General features: G+C 42.8%; 1 pseudogene; it reads left to right on the plus strand.

The window, feature by feature from the left end:
- The first annotated feature begins 7,347 nt into the window (after positions 1-7,347).
- Positions 7,348-9,973, plus strand: LOC136454646 (LIM domain-containing protein HDR3-like; annotated as a pseudogene).
- Positions 9,974-10,341: the final 368 nt, after the last annotated feature.

Raw genomic sequence — 10,341 nt, forward strand, 5'->3', positions numbered from 1 at the left:
CAAGGGAGCTACTTCTATGCTACACAAGCAAGAAGGTAACTAGCAAACTACACAAGTCAACTAATTACAAGAGCAACTACGCAAGCACAATGTATCTAAAAGTAATTGTAAGCTTGTGTAAAGGGGATGCAAACCAACGGGAAGACAAGGATGACACAATGATTTTATCCCAAGGTTCATGTGCTTACCAACACGCTAGTCCCCATTGTGTCGACTGCTCACTTGGTGGTTCGGTGGCTAATTGGCATCACCCACCAAGCCCACACGTTGGGCACCATAAGAACCTACCCCAAAAGTGACGGTAGGTCAATGACACGCTCTACTATTGTTGCTCTTCCTGGCTACAGCGGGGTGAGCATGGTACCCCACACAATCACTTCTCTGGAGCATCGCACAAGCTTCCTTGTGCGCTTTGATGGAGACCACCACCAAGCCATCTAGGAGGTGGCATCCTCCAAGAGTAACAAGCACCATCGGCTTGCAACTCGATCACCTAGTGCCACTTGATGCAATCTCTTAATGCAATCGCACTAGAATCACTTACTCGCAATTGATTCGCACTCTTGCAAACACAAGTGAGTTAGAGGCTCTCCTAGCACTCCTCAAGCATGGACACTAAGTCCCAAGGATGCCAAGCATATGCCAAGGCCGACCACACACTCCTTTATAGCCCCAAGGGATGAAATAGCCATTACCCCCTTCATCCTAATTTCTACGCACTGACCGGACTCACTGATCGGACTCACCCCCAGAGTCTGGTTTAGAGTCTGGTCCAAAGTCCAGTCACACTGCGCACGCCACGTGCACTAGTCGTTTGAATGTTACAAGGCATTGGGAGATGGTGTCATATGGGAATGTCTGGGACATTGACCGGGCATACAGTTGAACCTTTCATCGGACATCTTGGCTGGGTTGGGGAAAGGTTGAAGCATCAAGATATCCCTTCTATACTGATGGGTCTTATGGGCAATATCCCTTGTCTTTGAGTGGGGTTAACTTGTACCCCTCTATAGAGTATAAAAGATTGAAAGCAATAAGTTCTACTTCTAGATACAAACTAGTGTTGGGATTGGAGATCAGGACTTGTGGAAGATCAAGTTCCCTTTTGCTATTGCTTAACTTGATTACCTATGATATGCTTAATTCTGCTACATCATAGATCATCTTTACTTAATTGTATAAATGCTTTTATGCAAAGTTACTCAATCCTTGCTACTACCCAAATGCATAATCCTTGTTTACTATACTAGGTAAGTCTTGTGAAGTACAATCGAGTACTCACCCTGTGTGATCTTAAGTTTTGCGGGTATCGTAGCCCCTGTGCATGGATTCTCCTATGCTCCTAAACCTTCATTGGATAAGGAATGGTGAAGGATCCCATGTGATGAGGATATCACTCCTTCAGATGCACTCAATGATACTCCAACCATTATGAAAGGTCCAATGACCCGAGCTCGAAGGCGACAACTTAATTTAGAGGTGAGCTCGTTCTTAAGTGTCATTTTCATACTTTTGAGAATAGATTGCTACCTAATGATGTTATATTAATTAGGAACATTGGAGAGGGTCATGAGGGACTTATAGGAAGAGGTGGAGGCAATGATGACCAGCAAGGACGTCCAACAGAAACCGAAGGCCCGGTCCAACATGATTTCGAGTCTGCCTCGGCCTCCAAGGCTAGTCTGCCTTAAACTGGTCACCCAGGATGTATCTGGACTCCATTTTCAACGATCCACATATGGTTAGAAAGCTAATTTGATAAGGAAGCCAATCCAAGTGGTCTCACATCAAAAGCTTTTCGGAATCCACGGGAATTGTCAAAACAAGTCAGCATCCATAATCTATCTAGGTGTTGCATCACCATTTCTGGTCCTATGGGCCGTGTATCGTCTTTGAGCTCGTTAGGGGGGCGCATCCAGGGTAGGCGACGACCCTAAGACCTTTATAATCATACGCCACCGCCGTCATTAGGTTTTGGGTTTTTCTTAGATTAATCTGTCAAGAACATTTCGCCCTTCATCGGTTTGTGAGACCCCAACTTCGTGAGATTAATCATTCATCTGTAATTTGGTTGTTTTCTTTCTTTGTTCTTGCTTGTGTTCTTCGTTGCATAGGCATTCTTGGTGAGGTGAACTAGATTCGTGTCTTGGTTGGTAACCAGAGGACTTGTGGTGCTAAGATTGCAGGGTTCGATCTTTTGATCTGAAGCCGAATGGGTGTGTCATTCTTCGCCACAACGATAGTTACCTCTACCTGATAGAAGATCAGGATCCTCGTCCCCATTAAGTGGTATCAAAGAGCTAAGGTATACCATCAGGTTCACATTTATCCCCTAGTTTTGAGTGTTTCGCATTCGTCCCATAGTCCAGTGCCATACTCGTTTTTTCCCTATCCTAGAAACTTCCACACCATAGCCTTTGCATATTTCAGTTTTAGAGTCTGTCATGTTGACTTTGTGTCCTGGTCGAGGTCTTGTTGCTGGTTAGGTAGTGTTAGAGTCTAGTTCATGTGTTTTTGATGGAAACGATGGGGAAAATCTATACAGGATTACTATGGTGAGCTCCAAAAGGGATTGATGCGTTGTAGTGTTGTGGAGGGGAACGAAGATTTTATTTGTCATTTTTATTCGGGTTTGAGGCGTGAGATTTAGGACATTGTTGATTATAAAGAATTTCACACTGTCAACCAGTTGTTTCAGTTCACTATGCTTGCAGAAAAGGAATTGCTGGGGCGTGAACAGCAGAGCAAGAGTAAGGTCAGCACCACTTACACACCACGCTCGGCACCATCTTTAGAGCTAACCAAGCCAACCACTTTTCGGGCACCTCCACCAGCGAGCAAGCGACCAGCAGCCTCTAGAGTTACCGCTACACCCAAGGCACCTCCAGCACGACCTTCAGATTCAGGTAAAAATTCTTTGCAGATGCCTACTAAGAGTGCCTCATCCATTGCATCGACAGGATGCACTTCGGGCATTCAGTGCCACCACTGCCATGGAATTGGCCATGTGCAGAAGGACTGCCCAAGTCAGTGGGCATACATTGCTACAGAAGATGGTTACATCAGCACCTCTAACATTGAAGATGAGGAAGACAAAGATACAGATACGGAGGATGGTGAAGTCCTTGGTGATGAGGCCACAACGGCCTATAGGAGCATCATTGTACAACGGGTGCTCAGCTCACAACTACAGCAACCTGAGAAGCTACAACGCCATAACTTTTTCTAGATTTTCTTTGTCATCTGCATCCATCGAGCACGTGTCATTATTGATGGAGGTAGCTACAATAATTTGGTGAGTTCTGATTTGGTCAAGAAGCTTGGCTTGACCACATGCCTACACCCACGTCCATACCATATTTAGTGGCTAAATGATTCTAGAAAAGCAAAGGTAACACAAACTTGTAGAGTTTCATTTTCCATTAGTTCTTATGCTGATTTTTTTTATTGTGATGTGGTACCTATGCAAGCCCGTTCACTCTTATTGGGTCGTCCTTGGGAACATGACAATGATGCTACACACCATGGTAGAAGTAATAAATACACTTTTGTGCATAAAGGAAAGAAAATTACTTTGGTACCTTTGACCCCTGCTCAAATTGTACAAGCTGATAGAGAACGCGCTGCTAGTTTGAATGATGTTCAATCTAAAAATTAGCAAGTTGCTAATTCTATTCTCCCACCTAAAAAGGATAAGTCTACATCTATTTCTAAGGCCAAGGGGATTAAATTGAAGGGTGGTGTTATGCTTGCAACAAAATGTGACTTTACTGAAATTTCTGATGATGATATTTGCTATGCTTTGGTATGCAAACAAGCTATGTTTTGCTAGATGATATTGTTAGTTCGGTGCCTCCTACTATCACTAACCTTTTGTAGAAGTATGAGAAAATTTTTCCAGCTGAGATACCCCCGGGACTGCCACCTATGAGAGGGATAGAGCATCAAATCAATTTGATTCCAGGAGCAACCTTGCCCAACCGTGCTGCCTATCGAACCAATCCTGAGGAGACGAAGAAAATTCAGTGGCAAGTCCAAGACCTTTTGGACTGCGGGTATGTACATGGAAGCCTTAGTCCTTGTGTCGTTCCTGTACTTTTGGTTCCTAAAAAAGATGAAACTTGGCGTATGTGTGTTGATTGTAGAGTCATCAATAATATTACTATTCGGTATCGTCATCCTATTCCTAGGCTAGATGACATGCTTGATGAGTTGTGTGGTTCTATAATTTTCACCAAGATTGACTTGCGAAGTGGCTACCACCAAATTAGAATGAAACTTGGAGATGAATGGAAAACTGCATTTAAAACCAAATTCGGGTTGTATGAGTGGTTAGTAATGCCTTTTGGTTTGACAAATGCACCTAGCGCTTTCATGCGCTTAATGAATGAGGTTTTAAGAGCTTTTATTGGTCGTTTTGTGGTAGTTTACTTTGATGATATATTGATTTACAGCAAGTCTTTTGTTGAACATATGGATCACTTACGTGTTGTTTTTAATGCTTTACGTGATGCACGATTATTTGGTAACCTTGAGAAGTGCATCTTTTGCATGGATCGAGATTCTTTTCTTGGCTATGTTGTAACTCCACAGAGAATTGAGGTGGACAAGATGAAAATTGAAGCCATAAAGAGTTGGCTGGTTCTCCAAAACGTCACACAGGTGAGGAGTTTTCTTGGTCTTGCAGGATTCTACCGCCTCTTCGTCAAAGATTTCAGCACCATTGCATGAGTTGACGAAGAAAGTGGTGGTGTTTCATTGGGGAAAGGCACATGTGGAGTCCTTTGACACTTTGAAGGACAAGCTCACACACGCACCATTGCTGCAACTTCCAAACTTTGGTAAGACTTTTGAGCTAGAATGTGATGCTAGTGGAGTTGGCATTGGGGGTGTTTTGATGCAAGATGGTAAACCCATTGCTTACTTTAGTGAAAAATTGGATGGTCCTATTCTGAATTATTCCACGTATGATAAGGAATTGTATGCACTTGTCCGTTCTTTAGAGATGTGGCATCATTATTTGTGGCCTAAAGAACTTGTTATTCATTCTGATCATGAATTAAGTATCTTCGCTCTCAACATAATCTAAATCATAGGCATGCTAAATGGGTTGAATTTATTGAATCTTTTCCTTATATTATCAAACACAAGAAAGGGAAGGATAATGTGATTGTTCATGCTTTGTCTAGACGATATACCTTGCTGTCCCAACTTGATTGTTAGATTTTTGGGCTTGAATCAAAAAAAGAACAATATGCGCTTGATCCTGATTTTAAGGACGTGTTGCTGAATTGTAGAGAGGGACGTACATGGAATAAGTTTATGATCAATGGTAGGTTTTTGTTTAGAGCTAACCCCCTATGCATTCCAGTTGGCTTTGTTCGTCTTGTGTTGTTGCAGGAGGCGCATGGAGGCGGATTGATGGGACATTTTGGTGCCAAGAAGAATGAGGATGTGATGTCCACACATTTCTTTTGGCCAAGGATGAGGCGAGATGTAGAACGGTACGTGGCTCGGTGCACCACATGTCAAAAAGTTAAGTCGCGGTTGAACCAACATGGTTTGTATATGCCTCTACCTGTTCCTTCTACTCCTTGGGCTGATATATCTATGGATTTTGTGTTGGGTTTGCCAAGGACTAAGAGGGGGAGGGATAGTATGTTTGTGGTGGTTGATCATTTTTCTAAGATGGCACATTTTATTCCTTGTCATAAGAGCGACAATGTTGTTCATATTGCTGACCTTTTCTTTCCAGAAATCATTCGCTTGCATGGTATGCCTTCTACTATTGTTTTAGATTGCGATGCAAAATTCTTGAGTCATTTTTGGCACACTTTGTGGAATAAATTGGGGACCAAGCTGCCGTTTTCTACAACATGTCATCCCAAAACTGATGGGCAAACTGAAGTAGTGAATCGAACATTGTCCACCATGTTCATGTCATCCCAAAACTGATGGGCAAACTGAAGTAGTGAATCGAACATTGTCCACCATGTTGAGAGCAATTTTGAAGCGCAATTTGAAGATGTGGGAAGAGTGTTTGCCGCATGTGGAGTTTGCATATAACAGGGCGGAACATTCCACCACCAAGATAAGTCCCTTTCAGGTAGTGTATGGTTTTAACCCCCACGCTCCTATTGATCTTTTGCCTTTACCTACCACTAAAAGAACACATAGTGATGCTAGAGAGCGTGTTGATTTCATTCGTAAGTTGCACGGAACAACTACAACAAATATTAAAAGAATGAATGAAAAGTATAGAATTGCTGAACCGCCAGATTGTTTGCATGGCAATGCACCCTTAAGGCCTACTTTGGCAGCCCAGATTCCCGGCGGGATCCCAGCCTTTTCCCTGGGCTAATCTGCCCCATGCCATCCTCCCCCGGGCCAAATTTGTGTGCCCTTTGGCAGCCCACCAAGGCGAGGATCGCAGCCCGCTTCCCTGCGTTTTCCGCGCGGAAGAAATCCACGACTCGTTAGGCCGGGAGGGTTTCCCCGTGCGACTTGCGAGCTTTCTTCTTCCTCTCGCGACGCTGCCCAGTCGCGAGGCCGCCGCCACCACAGCATCCGGCCGCTGCCGCCTTGGGCACCACAGCCTGTTAGTTTACCTGAGCATCTGTTAGATTACACAAGAGGTAAATAGGGATAGTTGTGATCTTGTTCTAACTGATAAAACCATATCTATTTTCCTGCCAACTTGAATATAAATTTAACTCAAGAAGTGTGTTGATGCTTTGTTATTTTTTTCTTCACTTTATGATGGCTCACATTGTTTCCAATTTGGAAATGCTGCTTTCTTCTAGTCAGTACTCGGTAGCAACCTTTGCTATCTTCCGTTGCTTTTGTTGTTCTGAATGTATATTCAATCAGCTCTAGGAATTTATCATTCTAGGTCAGGTAGCCATCTATTATCAGGTCATGATAGAAATGTCTATTTTCTGATTGTCAATACTCAATAGACAATCTTTATCAAGTACTGGTGATGGACGAGTATGTTGTTTTTTTGGCTCATATTGCTTTCGACCAGCAGTTTAGTGGGTAGAAGTTTAGTTCTAGTCTTTTTTAAAACAAAAAGGTAATACAATTCATGCATTTTTTCTGAAAATGCTTATGCATTGTTGTTGTTGTTGCTATTATTCATTGACGTAGTTCATCTGTACGCCCCTCTGACAGAGTGCAGGTCATGTGTATGTGACATCAGTGGTAGTGGAGCCATTGGCATCTTGTGGCAGTTGTTGGTTCTTGATGGAGATGACAGATCATGTAGCAGCTATGAGCAATGAGGTGTGTAGTTAGTGATCAGGTCTTCAGAGGTGGATATTCTTGCCTTGAAGGTAAACTAGCAAGATGGTGAATAGCAAGAAGGTAAACTTCACAGAAAATTCTAGCTTCTTCATTTGTGGACAAAGTAAACCCCATTCTTGTAACATAATTGCTAGATTCATGAGAATAGACCTCATGAGTCATGTCTTTCCAAGCTATTCCCTGAAAACAAAGCTTATTTCTCAGTTTTCAAAGCCCCCATAGGGCTGCAGCACAGAACATGTTGCACACAAGAATTTATTGTTACTAAGCCACAGCTAACCAATAGACAGAAAATCCATACCAAGCCTTAAAAAGTTCAGAAATATATGCCCAAAGTTGTTGAGCTAATAACTGTTGTAACACTCCTTTAAATTATTTATAAAATCATAACTGTGGGGATCCCCACCCCCCCCACCCCCCACCACCACACACACACACAGTATTTTGCGTCAAAAAAAAGTTGTTGAGCTAATACCTAGAAAATGTATCTAGAAAAGCCAAAACGCCTTATAATTTGGAATAGAAGGAGTATCTTGCATTTCTTTCATTGTGGAAGTGTGTTTCAGTGTCATCAGGGATGATCATATCCATTATTGTTTCTTCCTGGTTATCAGAGATGATATCCATTATTATTTCTTCCTGTTTTCTAGTTCACCTTGCTGGGTACAGATCCATACCACAAGTTGTGCTACAAGGAGCTGCATCATCCAAAATGTGACGTCTGCCTTCAGTTTGTAAGGCTTCCTCTGGAACCTGAATGATCTGCACTGCAGACTGATAAACTGCATGTGCATTAGTATTTCTACAGTTTGTCAGTGCAAGAAACTCATTCTTTTTGTGTTTCTGCAGATCCCAACGAACAGGAGTGGCTTGATAGAGTACCGAGCCCATCCATTCTAGGGCCAGAACTATTGCCCTTTGCATGAGCATGACAGGACACCACGTTGCTGCAGCTGTGAGAAAATGGAGGTACAAATACTAGAGAAAAGTGGTCGCAGTCTGATTACTTGTTTTCAAACTAGGCTATCCATTACCTGATTATATTCAAAGGCATTTTTCACCATAATTTTTTCGGTTGTAATTCTGCAGCGAAGGAACACAAAGTATATGTCATTGGGACACGGCCGCAGCCTGTGCATGGAATGCCTGGGATCTGCAGTCATGGACATCGGTGAATGCCAGCCCTTGTACCATTCTATCAGAGACTACTATGAGGGGATGAACATGAAACTGGACCAGCAGATACCCATGCTCTTGATTGAACGGCAAGCGCTTAACGAAGCCATGGAAGGAGAGAGTAGAGTGAGTATTTCTTCTGGCTTTTTTCCTGCAAAATGTGCGGCCTTCGGAAACACTAACGTTCATCACATCTGCATTATCCAGGGCCCACACCACATGCCTGAAACAAGGGGCCTATGTCTGTCGAAGGAGCAGACTGTGAGCAGTGTAAGTTCGACTCAAACTTTGACGGTTGCTAGGATGGTTAACCACAATGTGGCTATACAATAATCCTAATAAGATAGTCTTATCTGGTTATCTCGTTGTGATGAACTAAAAAGAAGCTCTTAAGTTCAGACTGCTCGTTTCGATTAGCATGGCAGTCGAAGAAACCGACAGATTCTGCCCTTTTGACTGTGCATTATTTCTGCAGATACTTAGGAGGCCCAGAATTGGTGGAAACCGATTACTAGACATGAGAACTCAGCCACAAAAGCTGACTAGGAGATGTGAAGTTACTGCAATACTTGTCTTGTATGGCCTCCCCAGGTCAGGCAATTTACGCCTGATTCAGATACTGCGGTTCTTTCACATTCTATGGCTAGTGCGTCATCTGTGTCACAACGCTATTGCAGGCTACTAACAGGCTCCATCCTCGCCCATGAGCTGATGCACGGGTGGTTGCGCCTCAAAGGTACATGGATGAACAAATTTACTCAACTGAACATTCATAGCTCCATTTTTTCCTCTTTATGAAATTGATTGAAAAAATATTTTCAAAAGCTCTACTGAATCGTACTTTTCAGGTTACCGAAACCTAAACGCGGAGGTTGAAGAAGGTATATGCCAGGTCATGTCTTACCTGTGGCTGGAATCAGAGATTCTTCCATCATCCTCAAGGCACGCGCAGCCTTCATCATCTTATGCCTCGTCCTCCTCTTCGTCTTATCCACCAACATCGTCCAAGAAAGGGAGAATATCTCATACTGAGAAGAAGCTGGGCGAGTTCTTCATGCACCAGATTGCCAATGACACATCAACGGCCTATGGTGATGGTTTCAGAACTGCGTATGCTGCCGTCAACAAGTATGGCCTTCGCCAAACACTGAACCATATACGCCTAACAGGAGGCTTCCCTGTATAATAAGAGAGGGGGAAAAAAAGACAATGTCCATGCCAGACGCAACACAAAGATCATATGGATATCAAAGGTTACATACATATTGAGATGAATTTTTCTATGTATTGAACTATGTCAAAAAAATTTATCATTCCATATTCTTGATGCGGCTTCTCATGTTACTCAATTATTTGTATTATTTTGGTTTTTGTGATTTTTCATGCATTATTTTCATGAAAATGTTGTTCATTATAGCAAGGAAGGATTTTGCATTACGCTGCTGCTGTCTCTGCTTCATGCAATCAATCCAGTTTAATTTCTATGGTTAAGTCCATTGGTCAATGGTCCAGTTGAATTTCATTGATTAAGTCCTTTGGTCAAGGATTTTGCGAGTAGGGATGTCCGTGGTTATCTCCCTTGGCCTGAAAATTTGCTTCCAAACAGCCGCAAGGTAATTGTCCCGTACAGTGAAATCTCCCCCACGAGTGCGCGGGGATTCGAATTGTCAAAAAAATTCCACGGAGGGGTTTTGCTCCCTAGGCTAATCGCCCTAAGTTCCCAAAGTAGGCCTAATAAAAGTTGTAGCTTATACCTTTCTATGAAATGGCAGGGTGGAGGTGTTGATTGTTCATGAATGATCGGGCACCCTGGGCTCATGATGATTCTCTTTTTTTATTATAATACTTTTTTTAGCGAGG

The sequence above is a fragment of the Miscanthus floridulus genome, chromosome 5 (genome assembly GCF_019320115.1).
Source record: "Miscanthus floridulus cultivar M001 chromosome 5, ASM1932011v1, whole genome shotgun sequence".
Classification (NCBI taxonomy): domain Eukaryota; kingdom Viridiplantae; phylum Streptophyta; class Magnoliopsida; order Poales; family Poaceae; genus Miscanthus; species Miscanthus floridulus.